The 25,146-nt window shown below is 47.2% G+C and overlaps 1 protein-coding gene across 6 annotated transcripts in view; it reads left to right on the top strand.

Moving 5' to 3' along the window:
- RUNX2 (RUNX family transcription factor 2) overlaps positions 1-25,146 on the top strand; it is a 153,958-nt gene that overhangs the window by 77,897 nt on the left and 50,915 nt on the right. The gene's annotated exons all lie outside the window — the stretch shown is intronic.

Raw genomic sequence — 25,146 nt, 5'->3', positions numbered from 1 at the left:
ATACGGCTGTCTCTCTGTCTAGCACATTTAGCTGGTAACCAGTCTCACATCAGATGGGTATCGCTGAGGAGCCAGTTCTGGAGTTTTTTTCTTAATCTAACTAGAATGGCTCTTTCTAAATTGATCGGATTAACCAGGTATAGCTGTATTTAAATTACATTTAGAGATTAAGAATTATTTGATGAATAACCACATTAAAAAAATCCCTGTAATGGAGGCATCTCAAATAATTATTTTGCCTTTGATCTGCACATACAAATGAGACCTTTAAGGAGCTTTCACGGAGTTTTGTTTAAAATACCACAAAGACAGAAGAAGTAGAAAGACGTAGACAGAATTCACGCCGTTAAGTGTTTCTCGTGCTAATACACGCTGCAGTGTCACCTCCTCTTACACTGAGGCGGGAGCTGAAATGCCTTCTGTAAGCACAGTCCAGGCTGTAGAGTTTCACCTCGAATAAAGGATAAAAAAAAGCAAGTAGCTGTGGATAAATGTCTGTAGAGACTTGTGTTGCTGCCTGCTCACAGCTGAGGTGTCCGTCTGTGGCAGTGAGGGGATTTTTGTTCTGTCTTCTCTCCTGAGCTCAATCCGTTCCCATTTTTAATTTTCACCTGCAGCTGGTGCTCCCTGTAGCTTACTCGGAGACACTGAGCAAACTGCATTCATGGAGTAAAAACTAGGGAATAAGTTATGTATCACTTGGCCATTCCCCTTTGGAGGCTGTGTATGTATTGAGGCACCCGCAAAAGAGGGAATCCCCCAGCGGAGGACACAACTGCTGCGCGAGAGAGTGGTTTGCAAATGGTGCGGAGGTCAGCGTGGGCTACCCTGCGTAGCAGGGAAAGGGAGCTGCTTGCATTGGGACTGACCGTTTTGGTGGTCAGTGGATTAAAAGGGAGGCTATGTTCAGAGAACTTAATAAGATTTCCAAGTTCTGCTGGAGTTTTTTAATTTAAACCTGAAAGGCCTCTGTATGGGATACCTGTCTGCTATTCTCATTGAGTAGCTGAACCTAGGAGTGCTCAGTAACTTAGTTCTTGTAGCCTGGATGGAGCTATTGGGTCTTTCTTCATCTCTTTTTTTTTAAAGAAAGCCAAATTTGAGCTTCGTTGTCCATCTGAATTTTAATATTTTGGCTAAATACTTAGGGAAGCTCTACTCTGGGGTCAGTGTGGTTCTGCAAGTTCTGTGACTGCAGCGTGAGGCCTTCAGGGCTGCGACACCTCCAGAATGACTAGTTATTAAACTTGAATTTTCAGGGAAAGAGTAGCTCCGGTGAGCTGTGGGAGTTTCACAGAAGTTCTGCTTCCTTCTGAGAGCCGTGCGCTCGTGTAGATTTATTGCTGTTTGGTAGTCATCGTTCAAGAAGTGTGTCTGGCGTTTGCGTTGCAAAAGGAAAATTACGTGGTTGGGGGCAATAAGGAATTCAAGTTGAGGAGCGGCTCTGATAGCAAATGCGTTTTTCTTAACAAATTATGTGTCGGCAAATAGTGCCCCTCTCTGCCAGGATCTGTATCTCACTGCGACGTCTCAAGCATGCTATCCTAGTTTTCCTCTCGCTGGCAGCTCCACCAGAGCTGTCACATCACAAACAACTTTTTTCTTAATATACACATCTGGCGTTGGCAGTTGGACCAACTTCATAAGAGCACATGATCATCATTCATTACAAGATTAAAAAGTACCCCATGGCATCATTGATGTTTTTTAACTTTGATCTTTTGCAGTCGTGATTCATCTCAGTTATAAAACTTCCCTTTAAAGGAACACAACCGATGACTTATTAGAACCTTCCTTCTAAGTAGCGTAAACATAAAATTATGCACATGTCTACAAAATGTCATTTACTTTGTTGCCAGCTTATCATTTGAAGACATGACATCATGCTTTAGATCGTGAATTTGTAAGGCTTGTTTACAGGGAAGGCACTCTGACCTTCTGCTGGCACGTTGACTCGAGCGGAGGAACGCTGCCTGCTTTCCAGCAGCAGCAGGAGCAGCGGCAATGCTGTGGCAGATAGCGCAGTCATTGAGAGCCTGACTCGAAGGGTGCTGAACGCTCATGGCATGCAGTGACTCCAGTTGGTGTTTTGGATGCTCAGCGCTTCGGAAGGTCAGATTCTTAGATGTGAGTGCCGTTTAGACGTATTAAACATGTGCTTGTAGAAGCTTGCTGCCTTGACTCTCTGTTATTATTTTAAAATATTTTAATAGAGACAGTGATGTCAGGTTGCTCTGTTAGGAAAACCTGCCCATTTCTATAAGAGGAAGGGCCTTCTCCTGATTTTTCCTTGGAAAAAAACCTACTGATTTTTAATTATCTGTTTCAGTCTATCGACATTACCGTTCAGGGACAACTACTGTGTTGCACAGTCTTTGTGCTGGATCGAGACAGCGCGTTGCACTTGGAGTGATGGAGTGTGGAGGAGAGGCTGTGTAAGATCTTTGGGAATCGTTGGGAAATCCAGCAGATACTTTTCTCTTCTCATATCCACAATAAAGCCTCTGCCATATGCACGTCTTAGCCAGCAGAGCTGCCTTCCAGCTGGGAGCACTGAAAGAACTTTTCTGGAGAAAGAAGTTGTCATAAGGTCATAACTGACCAGCAGATAGCAAGAAATCACTGTAAAGGAATTAAAGAAAGAAAAGAACAGAACAAAGCCCCCAAACCTTTACCTAAGCCCCCTTTAATGCCTTTGCCTTACCTCGTTACAAATACAGACTTAATGGTTTGCCCTTCCATAGTGGTACCTGTGGAACAGGAGACACGTCCTCCTATCTGGCTACTTTTGGTAGAAACCCAGTCAGGAGGGAAATCATGAGGAAGGAGGGAGCAGAAGTTTCTGTATTTTTATATTTTGTGTGGCTTCCAAAGACTGTAGTTCATCTCTCATTAAAGGTGGTCTCCAAAGCCACCGACCACAATGTTCTCTATCAGCCTGAATGGAAAAGTCATTCTGAGCTTTGAGCTGGAGCGTCTGAGCAGGAGAAAAGCTGCTCTGGTTCATTCAGCTCCCGAATGTTTCGCTGCCGCCGCAGCTTGCAAGGTGCACACGTGATGCAAGGTATGAGCAAACATCGCCCTGTTGTCTGTGCACGCCGCGGAAGCCAGCGAGAGCCGGCGGGAGGTTCTGCTCAGCCGTTGTATTAACTGTTTGGCCGACCCGGCTTAGAAAACGCAGAGAAGTGATTGAGATTTTTGAGATTCCTCGACTTAAAACCGTAGCAGTTTTTAGGAAGTTCTCCCTCTTTTCTTTCAAAGGCGGAGGGTAGAGGGATAAGTCTGAGGCTAGTGGAATGTGCTTTGGAGTACAACAGCTTTAAATCTGTCAGTATTTTTTTTTTTTAATTTTTTTTTTCCTTTTTTTTTTTTCTCCTTTTTTTTTTCTTTTTGTTGACTGCCTGTCAGGAGCTGGGCTGGTGGCCAAGCAGGAAATGACACATCGCCAGGCATTTGTGTTGTGCAACATTTTGTGGAACTGATGCAAGGATACATTGTCTGTTTACGCATTCCTCTGCGAACAGCCCGCATGGCAGTGATTTTATTCAGGGACACATGGCATGCTACAGCAAGGAGCGAGATCCTTAACATCTCTTTACGCAGAATTATCGCAGCAGTTAAAACATGCTGCGTGTCCCCCGTGTAGAATATTCTCTGGCTATTCTTCAAAAACCACTCTACCAGCCCCCCTCCTTCCCAAGAGTATATTGATTTGACTCTGGGGGGTTTTTTTTGCGCTGTGGTAAAGTGGGGCAGTGCAGAGAGAGGGGGAGAGTTTGCAGAACAAGAGGAAATTTTACGGGCAGGTCCTACTTCGTGCGTCTACCGCAGACTGCAAACGTAGCGTTGCAGTTTCTTCAAGTGTCTGCGCGCGTTTTGGCTCGGCGAGGAGGTTTTTAATTGAAGTCGATGCTCGATACCCTGCGATCTGACAAACGAGTCCTGGGGTTGCATCCAAACCGAAGTCAGACAATCTGTGACTGGCGCGGGCGTCTCTCAGAGCGAGGAATCTCTGCTGAGATCGGCTGGGTTGTTCCGGATTTCTCCCGGCGCGAGTGGGAGCGGAGGAGGGCAGAGTGGGCGGTCTGGCGGTTTGCAAGCTGCTCTAGATGACTTTGTGAAGCTCAGCGTTTGCGTTATGGTGCCCCTTTGTAAGGAATGAGGCAAAACGTGGTTATACAGCTGAATAAATGTTCAGCATGGCCGTGCTGTGGGCTTCAGGTTCTCTTCTTAGGGGACCTTAGAAATGCTTACAAATATCTGAAGAGTGGGTGTCAGGAGGATGGGGCCAAGCTCTTCAGTGGTGCCCAGTGACAGGACAAGGGGCAATGGGCACAAACTGAAGCAGAGGAAGTTCCGTCTGAACGTGAGGAAGAACTTCTTCCCTCTGAGGGTGACGGAGCCTTGAAACAGGCTGCCCAGGGAGGTTGTGGAGTCTCCTTCTCTGGAGATATTCAAAGCCTTCCTGGACAAGGTCCTGCGCAGCCTGCTGTGGGTGACCCTGCTTCGGCAGGAGGGTTGGACTAGATGACCCACAGAGGTCCCTTCCAACCCCTACCATTCTGTGATTCTGTGATTCTGTGACCATCATTGGTGTATTCGAGCATGACCACGGCCCTCTCACGGGCTGGGACCCAGCCTCCTGCGCTCAGGTCCCCAGTCAGCAGCTGTAGCGTTGCTGATTTCAGTAGTACAACCCCAGGTGCTTTTTGCAGCGTAAAATGCAAGGCATCAGAGTGTCACTCACTGTCGTTTGCTGCTGGTTTATTTTTCGCAAATGTGTAGTTTCACAAAACCGAACTGGTTGGGGACTGGAGCTCCTGAGCGTTCCCAGCGGCCGTAAGAAACTGGTGGGATGATTCAAGTGCTCCTCGTCAAAGGCGGCAGAGACTGTGTCTGCCAGTGGTTTAGGTTTACGCCTGAGATGGGTGTGTAACCCACAGTTACCCCGACCATGATGCACGCCTCTGGGACAAGGTGACCGGGCGGCTGGCAGGGCTGGTAGCTGCATCCCAAGGACCAGTCCGTTCTTGCTTTTCCCACTGCGGCTAGAGAGGGCCTGGTGCCTAAAAACTCGTCATCTGAGGAACAGGCTAGGAGAGTAAAAAGAATTGCTGTTCCAGTGATCGTAGCTTTTATCTGCTGGTGTAGTGCGTAGGGCGAGATGAAAGCGAAACCTGCTCAGTTCCTTCGTGGCTTGAATTCATACGCTGCAGTTCCGAAATCTCGGTGAGCTACGTGACACCAGCTGACTCTCTCCAGAGGAGGACATCGCTGCCCAGGGAGGTGACAGAGCGCCCGTGTAGTCGCTGTTACAGTGAGAGGGAGAAGGCTTTTAGATGATTTTGTAAAATAAACGGGCAAGTCTGAGCACAAAACCGTTCCCGGAGATATCCTCACCAGTAGCAATGCGGTCCTGGTTTGTATTTGTCAACAGAACAGATTGTTTCTGTCCCGTTGTAGAGGGAACACTTCTGAACAGTCTCTTCCCAGCACGTTTGGCATGTCGGATGACCGTCATGGTGTTTTTTTGATATTGTTTGTATGCAGAAGGTCTCTCCAAACCACAAATGAAAGCGTGGCCCCACTGTGCTACAGTTGTGCTGCGTAGTCGTACGATGGCAGAGTCTTGCCCTGAATAGCTTACAGTCTCCATTAACAACAGAGATGGGAAAAGGGGTTATAACTAAACAAATTAAGTCAGTGGTGGAAGTGACTTCACTCTGTGTCTCCGTACAGCACGACTATGAGGAAAGGAAAAGCGAAAGCCATTTTTATAAGCCTTTGACTCTACTCCGTATAGGTACTGTGGAGGAAGATGGTGTGAAAAAGCCATTAAAGTAGCTTTTGCTAGGCCATGTAGTTCCATACTTTCCTCCCAGGAGAACTTAAACTCTTGTACGCCTTCACTTTTGAAATGCATTTAGCTTGTTGCTACTAATATCAGCATTTTTTTCCTTGTACTTCAGTGTAGCACCTCTTACATCTCTCCCTCCACTTTCCAAGTGAGTTGTGAAGTATGGAACAGGGAAAAGATGTTTGGGAGATGCTGCATCAGACTAGTGTAAGTAGAGTAGTGACATAGTTTTTCCTTGCTGGCAGTCCCAACTTTCTTTACAAGGTTTTTATAAAATTTATTTCTGTGCTTTATGTAAACTTCCTTCTCCGCTGAAACATGGTCATCGCAGACATGAAACACAGATACTGATTTAACCAGACAAGGAATGCAGAAGAGGAAATGAGGAAGAATATCATACTTAATTGAAACTTCAGGGGAAGAAACTTAGTTCTGGGCTCATGCTGCAGTATGTTTGGGACGCAGTAAACCTTACTATTGTGGAGAACTGGGTTCCTTAATGCGTGTGTCTGCTCAGGTCCTCTGTTACGTATCTCATCTATGGTAGACCAGCTTACTCAGCACAGTGGTGGCTCACGGTTGACTGAGGGTGGTTTTCAGCCCTCCAAAACGTAGATGTGTAGGGTAGGTTTCCTCTGAACTGATTCATCCCTCCTATCTTAGTGTCTGTCTAAGAGTGCAAGGAATTGCTCTTTAGACCTATCCATCCCTTTCCATCGATTTTTCATGGAGGCTGGATGACTAGCCTGGACTAGGCACCCTGTTTTTGAGACAGCTGATGTCAGGTGAGATGATGAGATACTGTAGTCCCAAGGTGTGCCTAATGACTGCTATGAGATTCAGACAACCTGAGTTAGCTTTCAGGCAGGTAGCTCAGGTCGTGATAGCCGTACAGTCACAGATAACGTGGAGCTCGGCGTGGGTTAACTGTTTGCCCGGCTTCTTGGGTGGGTGCTTTGTCTTCTGTTGAACTGCGAACAGTCTGTCCTTCGTTTCTGACAGTGTAAGGAATTGTTTAAAGCTGACTTTGAAGTGTCTGCACAGCTGCCACAAAGAGTGCGATACAGACATACCTTGAAAAATGATGCTATCTACTAAGGCATCATTATCCCCTCTTGCAGGATTTCGGTAGTCGAGTACTGCTCAGGTCCTACGACGCTTGGCTTGCATGAAATGTGGAGATTAAAATACAGGTTATTTAGCTGTAGGCATAGTATTCTGTAAGATTCTCACGCTAACTAAAGTATTGCAGCTGTGTAAGAAACAATATAAAGGCGATGATACACTTTGTAGGTGTTACCTAAAGGTGAAGAATATTGGGGAACACATTGAAACGATTTTCCTAACACTGGGAAATGCTCCATGTTTCCAATGTTCCTGCTTCACATCAGAACATATTAATTGTTCCTTCCTTACCCAGACTGAACATGCTGCCCATTCCCCCTTGGTTCTGAGATTTAATCTTTCCCCAGTGGGAAGGCGAACCCTTTTACCTGATTATTGCTGGCGTAAACAGTTTTACTTCCATCGCTCTTCAAACTCTCGCCCATGCATTTGGTGAACTTTGCTCCTGCCTCATAATACCCTGCTTCTTTAGCAGCCCCGCTCATTTAAATTCAGGATTCATTTAAAAAGAGGTATTAATCAGGGTGCTTCCTGCCTGTCTGTAATCCATGTGAGTAATGCCAATTAGTTGTCTGCTTCCTTAAACCTTCGTACACTTTCTCATTCTTGCATGCCCGCAGTAGTAGACATGGTCTTAAATATCACGTGCAGTCCGAGGCGCTTGATGGTGTTTGGTTTCGTTCCTCTTGGAGCTCAGGAAAATCTTCACCTCGCCAAGCACTGCAGAAGTGTGCTGGGGAGGGAATGGATGACTCCAGCAGCTGCATTTGTAGTTTAATTTGCTGGAAACAGGGTTTCTAGCTTATTGTATTCCATAGTATCGCTTCACGCATCATGAGTCAGGTAGACAGTTATATGCAGCAGTTTCGCATTGGTGCAGAATCTGCTTGGAGAGGAGTAGGCACTTGCAGGCACAGTTGGAGTACCAGGTATGTGGTTTTTTAAATACGGTAAATCCTGGATTAAATTTGCAAAAGAAGCCAAATTTTAACTGGCCGTGTTAGAAGGAATCAGAAATCCAGAGGTTACCTGTTGAAAATGGGTGGTACTCAGAATTATCTGTTGTATTTTGAAAATTCAGACCTGTGTTTCTCAGGAGTATAGAAGCTGGAAAAGAGCAGAGACCTAGAAATGCAATACGCAGTCACTGTGTGGTGCGAATCACTGGTTAGGAGTACAGAGGGTGTTATACATGGAATACTTTTTTTTTTGTATGTGTGTACATACGTGATCAAACACTCAGATTCAGATTCTTAGACAATAATATACTTAAATTAATTCAGTTTATCTAGTGGATTTATCAAACGCTGTAGACATATAAAGTACAGCAGAGTTGGTTGCCGGGTGTCTAGGATGCCAATTATAGAATAAATTAATTTTTCATTCCTTGGCTCTCTTATCACTATGAATTCTAGATTTGTGGAACATGCTTTTGCTTTTACACTGGACGCTCTTTGGCTTTGCTAATCTGAGCTGTGGGTCCGCTCCCACGTTTGGTCTTTTTTGATGTCTTTGAACAGTTGTGTATAAACCAGTGCTGTAACGAAATAACCACCTCTGTAGGCAGAAGTGTTGACTGCAGAAGAGGGCTCAGTGATAGAGCTGTGAAAGTAAATTATTCAGTGTTTTAATTCGTCAGCTAAGCAGTCAAAATGAAAACCTTTTTTGTAAAGGGACAGATGGGTAAAATTTTCAGAGACACACAGGGTGGGTTGACTCTCCTTAGCTGTAGTTGTCTAAAAGCTAGCTCTGGTGTCTCAGCGAGTCGTCCCCGGCCCGTTGCGGTCAAAAGAGAGATGCGTGCATGTGTCCAAACTGGTTTATCCCCCCCTGAGTACCTACAAGTGTCGGTGTGCAGGTGTGTCTGGAGGAGAGCAGTGGTGAGAATCACAGAATCACAGAATGCTAGGGGTTGGAAGGGACCTCTGTGGGTCACCCAGTCCAGCCCTCCTGCTGAAGCAGGGTCACCTACAGCAGGCTGCACAGGACCTTGTCCAGGCGGGGCTTGAATATCTCCAGAGAAGGAGACTCCACAACCTCCCTGGGCAGCCTGTTCCAGTGCTCCATCACCCTCAGAGGGAAGAAGTTCTGGCTGCGGAGGGAGCGCGGGGAAGCGTGGAGCACGGGGCTGGCACTCAGAGCCCTGCGGGTACCCGCCTCGGCTTTAAACGCGCTGCCTGGCTCGCAGGAAGCTGCGGCACCACACAGCTTTGAAACGCTGCCGTATATTCCTTGGTACCCTGCTTTAAACCTTTTAAAAGGGGGCTTTAGCGCTTGCTTTTCCAACAGCCGCGTTGAAGGGCTGTTCTCTGCAGTTTGTTACAATTTAGGAAGTTGGTGAGCCCCTCCTCGTTAGACATAAATAACCAGGGGGTGATCTTTCATGTTTCCTTCTTCCGTTCCTGCTTGATTGAACCTCTCAGGCACTCAGCGCAGAAAGGTCCATCCCGCTTTGAAATGCCTTTCCCCATGCTGCTGTGCTTGGTAGTGTTCCTCTCCCGAAGGCGGTGGCCGCTGCAGCTCAGCAGTAGTCTGGCTTTTAGAGGGGACCCTCATCAGCTTCACGGCAAAGAAGTCAGACGGTTTAATGAGCCTTTATCTTGTGCTTTGGAAGGGTGAGCGCAGGGTCTGCCTCTTCGTGCTGTGAAGAGGTCTCTCGCAGCAGTATTCTTTGCCTGCGGTACGACACACAGTCAGAAGCGTCCCTGAGAAGTAGGACAGCAGAATTAGGGCACACGGAGGGTACCCAGGCGCGGTGTTTGGGTAGGGTTTGTGCTTTGCATGTATACAGACTTACCAATCTGTATTATTACTTTCAGTCTTCTTGATCTTTGCTGAAAGATGGCAGCAAAAGAGAAACCTGATAGCAGCTAGCTCGCAGAGATAGTCATTATTACAGACAGGTAGAGGGGAGCAGTGGGGACTTAATGCTCACAAAATCCAGATAGCAGTGACTGTTCTTTAGACCCAGCTCAAGGATGAAGGAAGCTCTCAGGGAAGCGTGTTTACTTCTGCGTGGGATGAAAAGTAAACACCTCACTAACTAGACATGCCATGCAACATTAAGAATTAAAATGAGACTGCTTTTCTCTGGTGACTTGGTGTAAAAGGGAAGAAACAGTAGATTTGAGGTATGTAACAAGGTGATGCTTACACACCAGGTAAATAAGAACTTGTTGGCATAACAGAAATAGATCTTTTTTTTTATTAAAGGGCAGATACCTCTAGCTCTAAGTCTTACTTTATGCATACGCTGCAGACAAAAATTACAGTAGGAAAAGTCCATGTCTGAGCACTTGGAACTGGGGCGTGCCGAGATTACGGTTATCAGTGCAGCTCTAATTCATGTCTGTCGTGTGTGTGACAAAACAGTCCCTCGCTGTAAGAGCGTGTGCTGATTTATCCACAGGACAGCAGCGTCCTGTGGGATGGAACACACCCGCTTAGTCTTGTTTTGTAGAGACCTGACAATATGTAATGCTTTAGGTGTTCAAAAGGCGACTCTCAGGTTGAGTTCGTGGTGAACGGTCAGTGTTTCTGAAGAATAAATTTGAAGTTCTCATACCAGGCACTGGGAAAAGTATGAACACACAGTGAATAAGATCCATGAACACTTTGTTTTAAGCAACCCAACTATTGTCACAACAAAAAATCGGGTGTCAGGGGCATAAAATCTGTGGGCCAGCCGTCAGCTACCTTTGCCAAGCTGTAATGAAAACTTTCATTTGATGAAATACAAGGAATTTCCATTCTATGAAATTTTATTTTTCAAAGTTTTATAATTTTACCAAATCTGGATGGATTACTGTGGAGATTCTGGGGAAAAAAAAAAAAAAAAAAAAAAAAAGCCAACCTACTGAGCCAAGTTCCAAATCTCCACTCCAAAATACAGCGACAAAACAGCTCCTTCAAGAAGAGATTGCCAAAAATGTTTTTCGAGGCGCTACATTTTCCCTGAGCTAACTCATTTCCAGGAATGTCTCAGCCATTTTGGTTGAAATTGAAGTGTGTTCCTTGTTCAGGCAAGGGAAAAATGGAATGTGAACACTCAAAGTTCAGTAAAGTTGCAAGGAACTGAAAATTTGGTCTTATAATGGGAAACGCTGGGCAGCTTCAGTGACAGACAGTCCTACCAGCCCCACCTCTGATATATCTAATCTACCGTGGTATTACTTTGCACTGAATAATAATCCATTAGCTGGAGTGCAAATGCTGCGCAGCAGAGGAACTCAGCAGCTGGCAGGGTCTCCTCGTGGGCTGCAGCAGCTCAGGTCTTTGGCCGGTGGCCGACAGGCGATGAGCGCGGTGTGTAGAAGAGGACAATGTGACCAGCTCCATGCTGGAGAAGGCAACAACCTTTGCAAGAGATGAAACGAGGGCCAGCTCAGCCTGCAAGGGCCTCTGGAGGCGTTGCAGGTTGGAAGGCGGCGTGCCTCCGGGCACCGGTGCTTGGCAGGATGCTCCTTCCCCACCCTGAGCCTCTGCAGAGGGGTAATTTGGTGTGCACACACTGCAGCTGAGCTGGCGCGGTCTGCGCCGACGGTGCAGGCTGCAACACACACGGGCTGCGAGCCGAGAGCTTTGGGCTGCAGACCGGGACTCCTCCAGCGCGCCTGGGCTGCGGAGCCAGGTGTCCTCGCTGCCGCCGCCGGCAACCCTGGAGACCCAGTGTGGGCAGCGGTGCTTCCCAAAAGGAGTGTTTTTACAGAATCACAGAATGTTCGGGGTCGGAAGAGACCTCTGTGGGTCATCTAGTCCAACCCCCTGCCGAAGCAAAACCCCCTCGTATTTAAGAACAACAACCACACAAAATTAGCATTGAACCCCCTCCTCGAACCAAACTCCGTGCCCAGTCTCATTGCCGAGGTGCGGCTGGAGTCAGGGAGTGTGGAGAAAGGCGCTTTGGGCTCCCGAGAGCCTCCTGGGGAGGGTGTGAAGCCATGTAAAATCCAGGGCAAATGACCAGTCCTGCTGCGAAAATCAGCCGGGTGCTGGGTGCACCCAGAGGCACGGGCTGCTGCGTTCTGCGTGCTCTGGTGTCAGCCAGTGAAACGACGCTTGCTCGTCACTATCTCCTGCTCCTTCATGTGACTCAGAGCTGCAGAAGATGTTGGGCCCATTTAAAACCAGTGAGGAGAGTTGTTTTGACAGGTTTGTAGATGAGGAGCTGGTCAGAATCACAGAATCACAGAGTGGTAGGGGTTGGAAGGCACCTCTGTGGGTCATCCAGTCCAACCCTTCTGCCAAAGCAGGGTCACCTACAGCAAGCTGCACAGGACCGCGTCCAGGAAGGCCTTGAATATCTCCAGAGAAGGAGACTCCACAACCTCTCTGGGCAGCCTGTTCCAGTGCTCCGTCACCCTCAGAGTGAAGAAGTTCTTCCTCATGTTCAGATGGAACTTCCTCTGCTTCAGTTTGTGCCCATTGCCCCTTGTCCTGTTGCTGGGCACCACTGACAAGAGTCTGGCCCTATCCTCCTGACCCCCACCCTTGAGATATTTATAGGCATTTCTAAGGTCCCCTCTCAGCCTTCTCTTCTTCAGGCGGTGCTGCAAGTTACACTTGAGATCCGCTCCTGCACGGACGTCTTTCCCTCCTTCTGTCCAAAACCCGCACGCTCTTATCTGAAGCTGCCTCCAAAGCTGTGCTCCTCATCGATTTATTTGTCGTTCACTGGAACGCGGCTCAGGGATGAGCATTCTGCTGCGTGGGTTTTTATTTTAAGTTAAAACCGAACTTTTTGGGAGACAGAGTTGAGCGCTGGGCAAATGGCACCTTCACAGGTGGTTTTGTTCCCCTCACTACTACAACTTTAAGCTTTTCCCTGTGTCTTTTACTATCGCGGTGTTCCCGTCCTTGGGAGCCAAGCAGCTTGAGAGCTGAAAGAGAAGTGTTGTCAGGAGGGTGATTAAACCAGGGATTGATGCAGCTGGGAGCCAGGGTTCAGTCACCTCTGCGTTCCCGTTATGTCAGACACAGTAGCTTTACCATGAGCGGCAAGTTTATGCCTTTTTTTATTGTCTGGCGCTGCCAGAAATGTTGACCCCGAAGTAGCCGTGCTGTGTAAGCAGTCAGTGGTGGAGGGTAGCACGCTCTGCAAACCGTTTACGTTCCCTCTTTAATTTGTCACTTATGGGTCATATCTTTTTACATTTACATTTTTAAATTAGTTCGGTGTGCCCTGAGCTCCGGTTCCAGAATCCATGCTGAAAACTTCCCAGCTTTACGAGTTATTAAAAAAATTCCAAAACCCCTCATTTAATTTACGTTCAGTATGCAGAGCAACTTACGGTTAGGAGAAGGCTTCACGTTTTTATAAGGACACGAGTTTGGGGGGAGATTAGGTTTTAGGGCTGATATGCAACATGGAACACTTGCGTCTACTGGGTTATCTCCTCAAAGAGGATACTGTCCAGTGAAATTTGGCCCAAAATTTCAAAGGAAAAAAAGAAAGTTTTGGCGTAAAAAGCAATCTGGTAGAAATAAAATGGTTTTTCCAACGTAAATTCCATTGAAAGTAAAGCCAGACTCAGCAAATGCTTGAGATCTCCCATATGGACTGAAGAGTAGTTTTACATTGGAGCACGATGCTGGTTTTTGGAGCGAGTTTGAGACTGCTCCTGTTTTGGAAGGCTTCTCATGTCTTGTTTGAATGAAGATTTAGACTGTATGTAGCAAAAAACAACGTTAGCATATCTGGAACATCAGCATAAAGGCAGTCTGTTAGAAGAAATGTTTCTTTTTAAAGAGAACAAAACACTCCTGCCCTATGCCATTTTGGTTTCTTCCTGTAATTCTCATGTCAGGAAGTTCTGAAGACCATCTTTCTGTGGCCGCATGAGTAAGCGAGGGACGTAGGAGGGTGATTCAGTGGCTGCTGCATTTTGACGTGGATTCTCCAGGTCTGTCGTCTGCCTCTGACGTCTTTACGATGTGTCGTGCGTTTGAAAATCCCTCCAAGCAGAGGTCCAGACTTAGGGCTAGCAGTGGAAACTGGGTACCTCTTTCGGCCTCAGTTCCCCTTGTGCGAAGTATGAACAGCAGCATTACTCTGCCCCAGGGATGGCATGAATATAGGAAGACGGTGAAAATAAAGGTGTTTGTTTGCCAGAGTTAGGTTTAAAAGGCATATTCCCATCCAGGGTATATCCCAATATGAGTCAGAAAGTCTCAGCTTCCCTTGATAAATTGAAACATCCTTTTTTTAAATTTTATTTCATATTAGTCCATCATCAGGATGGGAAGATGTGGGTTTGTTTCCTGTCCCGTTAGCTTTGAGCTCCTTGTATTGCTGCTCCCTATTTGTAGTCACAGTACGTACATGTGGTTCTTCCAAACCCTAATTCCTTTAGTTCCGTGAAGACATTGCAGGAGGTACAGGTGGCTTGTAGGAGCAAGCCTCTCGCCAAGGCAGCCCTTTACTCAGAGTTAAATACCTGGTGCTGCTTTCAGGCAACGGCGAGTACCAGGCTCTTGTAGTCTCTGCTTAGGAGCTTTGTGCTCGTACGGCCCAGAGGGACAAAAACCAGACAGCAGAGAAAGTCTGAAAAGATGGAACTCCTGGACGGATGGATACTCTTGCCATATTTCTCCTATACCCCTGACAGCTGCGCGGTCGCGATGCAGGTGCTTAATCAGCCGTCCGTTTTCCGACGTCGGGGGTGAATCGGCCACCTTCGTGCAGCCGAGGGGAGGAAGCTTCACAGCCGGCGCGGTTGGCTCCGTGTGTCAGGAGGGGTGGCGAAGGGCCGCCATCCCTCGCCAAACATTCGCAACCTGCTGCTGTCGCTGGAAGAGGAAAACCAGCCTGGCGAGAGCGAACGGCTTCGCCAAGCGACGTTCGGGGGAGGCTGGTGGGATTTGAAACAAATCTCCTTAAGCAAGCATGAAAACAAGCTATTTAGCGCTCATTAATGTCTCAGGTTAAACTCTTGAATAATTTGTCATGGTTAGGCGCTTTGGGTTTCGTTGGTGTTTTTCTAGTGACTAACGAGATGACAGCTACACATGCTCCTCGGTATGCCACTGTGCACAATAGGTTTGAAGCTGCGTGTTTGTTATTGATGTCATTAGCGTGATGGATTTGAGCTCGGTTTCTGAGGCAGCCGGCTGGGTGGTTAGGACTAATTTCGAGCAATGGTTTTGGAGGTTGAAACCAAAGTGTGTATAAAAGGAAATGTTTCTTCTTTTAAGCAAATAATTTCAACCCAGATGACTGAAATTTAAGCAAGTGGGCATCAACTCGGAGTTAATTTTGACATAGTTGTCTGGAAATCATCACCAATTAAAATATTTTTATGAGCTCGAATGTAGTATTGTCTTTCGGTGCTTATGTAAGAGAGGAACAAACTGCTTGTTTAACCCCAGCCCTGCAACTGCTGCCCAGAGTGTGTGACTGAAGCCAGAGCCGGCTGGAGCTGCCGGGAGGGCAGGGGCCTTGGCAAACCTCGCCGGGGGGGGCAAGGCCATTCCCCTACCTGAGCTGAAAAACACGGGACCTCGAGCGGATCGCTTGCACCCGATGGGGTGTGCAGCTCATTTGGTGGTACATCTGACATTTTTAGATGACAATTAGTAACAGGTAAGACAGGGATAGCGTTTGTGTCCGCCTCTGCGGTAGGGCGATGCTTCTCTAGCATGGGGACTCCAGCAAAAGTCCTGCGGAAGTCAGTGCGAGTCGTGGATGTGCAGAGAGGACAGGAGCAGCTCTGGAGCCCAAGAATCCCAGTTCAGAGTAAAAATGAATCCCTTGGTTTGTCATAATCGGGTTCTTTCTTGTGCTCCTCCGTACTGTGAGGAGCTAGTGAGATGGTTCCTCAGTTTGTACACGCACCTTTCACACCTGCACATAAAGAAAACCTTTGATGCCGAGTGCTTGATGGAACAACAAGATGAGTATATGCAGAATTAAAAGGATACACACCACGCTCAAATAATTTTATAGCTTTTTAGGCTCTGCACATTTAAAATAATAATGAATACCCTGCCTGATGGGGAGGAGCAGTCTCTGCATTGTGAATTTGGCCTTTTCATGAGCGCACCATTGTTTTTCATTGTTTTTACATTGCAAAGAGAGTTGAAATGTTGAAGACTTGAGGATAAATGTCTGTTGCTGTGTTCCCAACCGCAGTTTCACTTATTCAATGAGACAGGCTTTTAACATTTTAATATTTCTTCTGGCTTTTGTTGAGTTTTTTGCATTTTCTTTTATTACGCTGTGTGCCTGCATATGTGCATATATATATAGACACACATAATAGTACTGCGTGCTTATGAAGCAGCCTATGTGAGTTTTGTTTTCCATTCCATAATTATCATCATTTGATTCTTGTGTAGTAGTGTACTTCTGTTATTCGAGCTCCCAGAGCTGTAGACAGATGTTCAAATATTTCAACACAAACAAAACTGTTTATATTTAACTTACAGAACCATTATAGTTCTGGTATGTATGCATGGAATTTGCCCCACTGTGAAGTGTTAACACTAGACCTGTGCACCACTTCAGTCTGAAAGAAGGTAGACCTGAAATTGTACTTAATTTCAGCCTCCAGTTGAGTCCATACCGAGAAAATTTCAGGGCTTAGAGGCACGATCAAGTTACAGGGGATGTCTCTGTTTCCACATGTCAGCTGAGCCACAGCAGCTGCCCGGTAGGTGCTCTTGGCCCCCCATAAATGTAAGTTGATTTCATTTAGCTTAGCCCTTAATAAAAAAGGCTTAAAATAAGTAGGATCGCTGCACACTTGCCACAGGCAGAGAGCACGCACGCAGAAGGTTGCCATCCAGGTCCAGGCCACGGTAACCCATTGCACGCCAGGAGCTTGGCTGTGGAACTGTGTGGCCCTGTTCTGGCAAGAGTCAAGCCAATTTTAGATCAGCATTTACGTTCTGTTTTAAAAATGAGTTGTTGGATGCCTTAGCGTAGCTGGGTTTGTTGGCTTGCATAAAACCAGTTTGCCAGTTCTCCTCTCTCAGCCCCACAAGCACTGTTGCTCACAGAAGAATGGAGTTTTGAGGGGCTCGTGCAAAACAGAAATTATTTTCTTTCGCAGCCTGGTTGGGAGAGACTTCTTTAGAGAGACTTTGACAGGTATTTTAGGCCCTAAGTTTTACCAGTCTTGACTTCTCAGGTATTCTGGACATGGAGGAATACCTTGTGTTTGTTTACCTTGAGCTCTGTTATTCCCACAGTCTGTAATATTTAGTATATAGCAGCCGAGAGCTGATTTCAGACATTCACTGTTGAAATCCCCCGTGGCCTCCCTTGCTTGCTGCGTAGGGTGAAGTTGCAACACTTCTCAGGGACACAGGGAAAGAGCACGATCCTGAGCCCCGTGCGAGAAACAGAGGTGAGCGTGGGCAGGATACCAGTCCGGCCCCGTGAGCCGCGGCTCAGCATCGCTGTTGGCTTTCGGCGTCACACCAAAGGCACATCGCTCCGCCGTGCGCGTCCTCTCGCGGGAGGAATCCCAGGGGCTGGGGGACCTGAGGGCTCCTTGGGTGTCCACTGCGTCCAGCTCGGGAGCCCCCAGCACAGGACAGACCTGGAGCAGTGGGAACGCGGCCAGAGAAGGCCCCAGCAATGATCCGAGGGCTGGAACCCCTCTGCTGGGAGGAAAGGCTGAGAGAGTTGGGGCTGTTCAGTCTGGAGAAGAGAAGGCTCCAGGGAGACCCTATTGCAGCCTTACTTAAAGGCGGCTTGTAAGAAATATGGGGACAGACTTCTTAAGCAAGGCTTAGTTTAAAACAATTACTCATCGTGACATGATGAGTAATGGTTTTAAACTAAGGGAGATTTACTGGATATAAGGATGAAATTTTTTTACCGTGAGGGTGGTGAAACCCTGGCACAGGTTTCTCAGGGAGGTTGTAGATGCCCCATCCCTGGAAACATTCAAGGCCAGGCTGGACAGGGCTCTGAGCAACATGGTCTGGTTGAAGATGTCCCTGCTCATTGCAGGGGGGTTGGGCTAGTTGCCCTCTAAATGTCCCTTCCAACCCAAACCATTCTATAATCCCTCTGGCCAGCTCCAAATGGGCAGTAGCTGTGGTCAGAGGTGAGGGGTTAACAGCCGAGAGAAGCCAGGCACGGTCACCTCGTCGGCAGGCATGGCTGCACCCTGAAGAGGCCGCGTGAACACAGCCCCCATCGTGTCGGGCTCCGTTACCCGGTGCTAACACCATGTCCAAGCTTGGTGATGAACAGGAGGGGCTGCAACACAGACAGTGACCAGGTTTCAATTAAACGTCGCGCTGAGATCAGCTCCTGTTTTGGGAACGGAAAGCGAGCTCCAAAAAAGTCACTTTCCATTAGCTGAGCACCGAAGCAATATATATTTTTTAAAGCGTTAATTAAAAATTTATAGTTTGTTAGGCAAAGAATGTGTTAGTCTGAGTGAGCTCTACAGCAGTGTCAGAAAACCCTGAAAACAGAGGCTTCTCCTGGAAAGGCTGACAGCGTGCGAGCCGTAAACCTGCTGCTGCGAGACCTGCGTGGTCATTTCTCCCCTAAGGGGGGGGAATAATTGACGTCTGTTAGAAGGGAGAAAGCCTCCAGGCTGTTCGAATCTGGAATTCTGCAGCCTGATGAGAAAAACGATTTTTTTGCCAGTTTTTGGCCAGTTCATTTCTACGTTGGAGACAGTAACAAGTTGTCAGGTTGTTTGTGAGGAGTTTGGCTCACTGCGTTTCTGCAGGCAAGGTACCACAGCAGTCACTGCAAAGTCCCATTTCACTCTGGCCCACGGTCTTGCAGTGACCTTTTTTGTTGTCTTTTGTAATTAGTAACTTACTTTTCTGTCACTGCTCCACGCTGCCCGTAGAAACATTTCTGAAATGGAGCTTACCGTTTGTCTACCTCGTCTTTCATTAGCAGCGGTGAACACGTGGGAGCAATTTGGGGTGCCAGGTGTGTTCATCTGTGTGTTACCATCCAGCACGTCCTCCTGCTCATCAAAAGGCTGGGGTAGAAAAGCTCAGGTAGAAAAGAAAACCTGCGGGAGTGGTGAATTCTCTGCCGCTGGCTGCTGTGGTGTTTGTGACTCTGCTGGCACAAGTAGCCTGTGCTTCTGCTGCTCCGCAGATGTTGGCCAGGGTGCAGCCGAAGTGGAAAGGGTACCTGGTACAGCCAAGAAATCAATAACTTCGCAGTAGTATAACCATGTCTGAAGGCTTGCCGTTCACAGAGGAGCAGAGCAGAGTATTAAAATGGTACTTTCTGAGAAAGCACACTTAAAAGTCAAGTGCTATTACAGCTAGAGCAATTAAAGGTTAGTGAATGGGAGGAGGGAAAAGTACCCAAAAATACACGTACAGCAAATGCTAAGAGAAGGAGGGAAAAATAAGGTGAATGGAAGACGTCAAAGAGGAGAAGTTTGCTGGTCTCTGTTGGTTGTTTTTCTGGAGGAAGCCCCCAGGAAATAAAAAAGGGGGGAGACAAAAAAAATGGATTAGCTTTGTAAGGAATCAGACATGGAAAAAGGCAGGGAAAGAAATACGTGAATATTATTCATCTGAGCTGCTGGCTGATAAATTGTTTCCCTCTTAGTTGCTCCTTTAAAAGCCAAGGGTCCGGCATGTTTTGAATGATCATATTAATCGCATTGGTTTGGTTCAGTAATTTCTAAGACGTGGGACAGAACATAACCTAGCGTGCTCTAGAACCTGCTTAGAAACTCTGAGCAGTGCTGATGGGAAGGGAATGATGTCTAACAAGCCCATAATTTCGAGATTAATTGATGAAATGTTCCATTTTATTGTGATTTTCAGTGTTGGCAATTTCCAATAGACCTCATTACAGGGCAGAAAGGCTCCTTTCCCTCCTTGAAAGGATTTTGGCTCTCCAAAAGTGTCACCCATTAATTTTGGAGTGTTACAAGTCGTGTATTTAACACACTTTCTCCTCAGTCTGACATGGACAAAAGTCCAAACCTGCATATAGCAGTCAGGTAAACAGGCATCCAGTTTGTTCAAGCGTGGGGAAAACAGCTTTACAGGTTCCAGCTTAAAGAACTAAGAAGAGTGGAAATCCCCATCAAGATAAGGAACCAACAATCCGTGCCATTTCTGAAAAGACCGAGGGAACCCTGGCGTTTCCCGAAGTTTTGCCTGCAGGGCGCGGCAGAAAACCAAGGTTGTTATCGTTTGTGGTCAGAGATCTCATTGTACTTTCACCAGCACTTCAGCGTTGGCCCATGAATGCCAGCCGTTCTAGCCATACGCGTAGGAGTTTTTGCTGCTGCTTCATCTGATTTTTTCATATTTTTGTATGACTGCTGAGTTTCTAACTTTTGTGCAAAGTTTCTGAATAACCTGATGTTATTCATTGGGGAGGACAACAATTCTTGCTGGTCATTTGTAAAGCACTGGTGCCTGCTTTTATTGCTAAACTAATACTGAAATCTTTAAATAGTGATGGTCCTGCCCATTGAGCAGGTCTCTATGCAGGTTTGGTCTCACTTGTCCATGTCAGACTGGGGAGAAAGTGTGTTAAGTACATGACTCATAATACTCCAGAATTAATGGGTAATACTTTTGGAGGACAAATGTCTCCTCAAGGAAGAAGGTGACATTCTGGCTAAAGAATTTCAAGGCGGGCTTGCATCTTGATCAACCAGGTTGCCTCTTTGGACTTCCAGTTCAACTGTCAGAAAGTTAAATCAATTTATAGAGTGAATCAGTGCAGTTTTCCTGGTGGGGATTTTTTTTTTTTTTTGGGTCCTTATTTAAAACCTCAAAACCACTATGGGTAATTTCCCCAAGATCCACTTCAGCAGTTTGTGGCGTGTAGGGTGAAGAGTAGGTGCAGCTGGCCAAACCCCGGCCCTCTGAGCCTTTTGAGCATTTTCCCCCTATTTCGGTGAACAACCCAAGACGAGCTGCCGTCCCTCTCCCCACGGAACCAAAGGCTGCTGGAATAGCTGGATCGGCCCGAATCTTGGTTTTCTTGAAGGAAGTGGGAGTTTTGCCATGAACTCAGAGGAGAACCAGGTCTGGCCATTTCTGCTGGGTTCAGCCTCTGTCTCCATTTGCCCAACCTCGGTTCACAAGCAGTTTTTCTGCTGAGAGACCTTATCAAGCACGCAAAACTCACAAATAGTGTTTAACCGCAGCGATCACCACAGGAAGCGCTGGCCTGAAGTTTAGGTTTTGTTTTGAAAGCAGAAGGTTTGGGGGGAGAGAGAGCATTGTTAAATCCAGCTTGGACAAAAATATGTTTGTAGCTTTTTTTAGGGTACTGCAGGAAGACAGTGCCATTGCTAACGTCTTCAGTATTTCTTCACGGTGTTGAAAGGCGCAGTCAGAGCATTTTGCGCGGGCATGGGACTGAGAAAGTGCTGTTGACTTAACAAACCAACCTGATTTGGTTGTGTTAGTAAGGGCGGCTTTGAGAACGGTCAATACACTTTTCGAGTTTTATCAGAGGCGCAGTTGCTTTGTAGTAAGACGTATCGACGCTGCAGCTGGGAGGGGGATTTTTTGGTACTGTGCTCCCCAGACTTGAACTGAGAGAAAGCTCCCCAGAGCTTCCAACATGAAGGGATAAAACGTGGGAAGGAGAACAGAGAGGAGACTGCCTTGCGTACGGCACGATCAGGAGCTGAGCACAAAACCCCCGCCCCGCGGCACAGCATCCAGTGCCCGTCCCGCCTGCAGAAACCTAAGGGGGTGACAGACACCGAGCCAAAGAATTGAGGAATGGATTTGACTGTTTACATTACCATAATTTATCTGCAGCATAATGTTGAAATTGCCACTGGAAAAAGATTAGAAACATGTTTCCTGCTCGGTTTCCTCGCCGCGCAGGCCACACACGCGCGGAGCGTGCCATTAACCGTCGCCGAGCTCCCGTGCCCAGCGGAGGAAGGTGCTCGCGCAGCGGCCTCAAGCTGCGCCGAGATTTGCAAACCATCAAGAAAACAAAACTGTGCATCATTCGGCTGGGCCCTGGGGTTTGCTGCTGGTATATACCTGATTCCTGATCTGATCTCGTAGTCCCAGTCACTTTTTTCTTTAAATTTACCTTTTCAAGCTGAAGAAATCAGCATTTTACACTATGAAAAATCCGCTGATCCTGTGGCAAGCCTTCTTCCCCTTCCCTCACCCCCTCGCTGCTGGGAGTGGTGTCTTTCTAACACCACAGACAGATCGGCACACTGAAAGTATGCGTATGCTTCTTTCTGATTTAATTGGATTTGCTAGTCTGAAATGTAGTATGTTTGCTAATTCCATAAACCAGCTACTGTAACAAAAGTCAGACACAGTTGCCGGAATAGAAAAAAAAGGCCAGATTGCATTTTAGTCCAAAAGGGATATTTCCATGCTTTAAGGGTGGTCTCCTTTCTCCCTTTAAAATATCCTTTAATCACTGTGTGTCTTGGTTAACATCCCTTTTTTTACAGGATTGCTGTAGTTTGCATTCAGAGTTGGATAGGTGATGCTTTAATACACGTTTCACTGTTTCAAGTCGAAGCACTTTCGTTTTGCCTGGATCATTACGCATTGTTGATTGAAAGATTGGAAGTTCTAGGCTGTGATCTACCTAGTTGAGGGGAAAAATTGGCAGTCCAAGGTGGCTCTGAAAAACGCTCTCGGCAAAGTCTCTGCGTTGTGCTGGTAGCATAACCCAACACCAAAATTTAAGGCTATGTTCCAATTTCCTTGTAGTTAGTGCGGAGCCCTCATTTGTACTTACTCCTGTGCTATTTCAGGGTCAAATGTGGGTGGTAAAATAATTGCACAGGAAACCTCAGCAAGGGGAGAAGTTTCCCTCTGTAGAGATACGGTTGATGCTTCGCTGCTCCCTATTCTGGAGGCTTCAGTCGCAGTTTTGCTGTCTATTAACCAAAGGGAATTAAGGCAGCGGTCAGAGGCAAGCCTTATGCGACGCGACAGGTGCTAATCTTCCAGGAAATTCATCCCACATCCCACCCGTTAAGGGAATTTTATGTAAAAATGGTTTAATGTCTCTTTAAAGGTGTCAGCAAGCATGCGAGGACCACACAGCTTGGGTTCCACTGAAAGTAATGGAGTGAAATTGTCTGCATAATTATTTTCGTTGGATTCAGAATCTGCAGCCCTCTCTTGCTTCAGGAAATAAACCTCTGTTAAAACCATATGGCAGTAGTCTCCGAAGAGACGTGATTACAGGGCCACTTCTCTTTCACATCTCCAGGCAGAGTTGTTATGTTTGTGCATAATTAATCCTTCTTTTTCCCTGTGAGCGGACACAAAAATGTCATTTTTAGCATCTGCAAGGGTGCTGGTGTGTTTGTTTGCATCCACACGAAAGCTTGCTTTTAGTGCACGGAAGCAGCAATAAACGGCGCTGCCTCCACACAAAATTAGAGACGTGGAAGGAATCACAGAATCACAGAAAGTTTGGGGTTGGAAGGGACCTCTGTGGGTCATCTAGTCCAACCCTCCTGCCGAAGCAGGGTGACCTACAGCAGGCTGCACAGGACCTTGTCCAGGCGGGTCTTGAATATCTCCAAAGAAGGAGACTCCACAACCTCCCTGGGCAGCCTGTTCCAGGGCTCCGTCACCCTCAGAGTGAAGAAGTTCTTCCTCATGTTCAGACGGAACTTCCTCTGCTTCAGTTTGTGCCCGTTGCCCCTTGTCCTGTTGCTGGGCACCACTGAAAAGAGTCTGGCCCCATCCTCCTGACACCCAACCTGAAGATATTTATAAACATTTCTAAGGTCCCCTCTCAGCCTTCTCTTCTTCAGGCTAAACAAGCCCAGCTCCCTCAGCCTTTCCTCGTAGGAGATGCTCCAGTCCCCTCAGCATCCTCGTAGCCCTCCGCTGGACTCTCTCCAGTAGCTCCTCATCTTTCTTGAACTGGGAAGCCCAGAACTGGACACAGTACTCCAGATGGGGCCTCACTAGGGCAGAGCAGAGGGGAAGGAGAACCTCCCTCGTCCTGCTGGCCACACTCCTCCTAATGCACCCCAGGATTCCATTGGCCTTCTTGGCAGCCAGGGCACACTGCTGGCTCATGGTCAACTTGTTGTCCGCCAGCACTCCCAGGTCCCTCTCTGCAGAGCTGCTCTCCAGCAGGTCTGCCCCGAGCCTGTACTGGTGCATGGGGTGAATGTACCGTCTCGTGTACGTACCAAAACTGCGTAACTCCATCAGAAGGAGTTATGCGTAAGTTTAGATACTTCTAGAAGCTACAGCCAGTAGACATGATGTTACCCTGCTTTAATGAGGTCACTTACCTCACACGCACCCCCAAAATGAAATGCAAAGGGCAGGTGTTCATTCCGATGTGCCTCATCCTGCTCCCTGGGATGTCATCCCCTGCCACCTCCCCAGGTGACGGTGGGGTGACCCTGCTCTGGCGTGCTGGGGGATGTGGTACCTTTCGACTGTGCAGTGGCACGTCTGATCCTGCCGTGCTGCTGGACCACGGTCCTGCGCCCGGGTCAGGGTGGGCAGAGCCCGGCTCCCTGCACTCAGGATGCTCGGGATGCTCCCTGGGAGCCAGGCAGGGGTTGAGGAGCTGCTCCTGGCAGGAGAAGGCCTTCGACCAGTTTTTCGTGTCGCTGTTTTTGTGAAAGCAGAGAAGGAAACACTGAATATGAAGACGTGAAAACCACAGAGCTTGGTAGAGGTGCAGTGATCTTAACTGTCAAGTGAGCGAGCCTCGACTTTCACTTTACATTCAGTGGCCACAATTCTTTTTTTACATCAGTTTTACAGCAGCATGCGTCCATTTTTATTAGCAAAAATTTATGCCAGAATCAACAAGAAAGCACGAAATATTAGCAAAACATTAGCAAACAGTAATATCAGCCGTTCTCCAACACTATCAAGAAACTTTGTCAAAGCAAAGCAAAACCGGAAAAAACACTTTTCACCGTCAAATCGGACTGATGTGCAGGAAGTACATTGCCACCACACCTGGTGGGAGAGTGCGTGTCGGGGGCAGATGTTCTGTTCAAATGATGCAGTGAGACATCAGCGAGGTGAAGAAAGGAGTTTATTTTCCCTGCTCCGTACCAGATACACATGATTTTAAACCAGTGTCCTGTTGGAAACGCTGCCAGATGCTGGGGGTAGACTTGGCCTCCTGACAGCAGACCACCCTTGGCAGTAGTTCGGCCATCTAAACCCATCAGGGATTAGGAGTTGGGTTCGGTCGTAGTCTAATGACAGTCGTT

This window comes from Opisthocomus hoazin, chromosome 2, assembly GCF_030867145.1.
Source record: "Opisthocomus hoazin isolate bOpiHoa1 chromosome 2, bOpiHoa1.hap1, whole genome shotgun sequence".
Lineage (NCBI taxonomy): Eukaryota > Metazoa > Chordata > Aves > Opisthocomiformes > Opisthocomidae > Opisthocomus > Opisthocomus hoazin.
The sequence above is the reverse complement of the archived record's forward strand: the minus strand, read 5'-3'. Positions and strand labels throughout refer to the sequence as shown.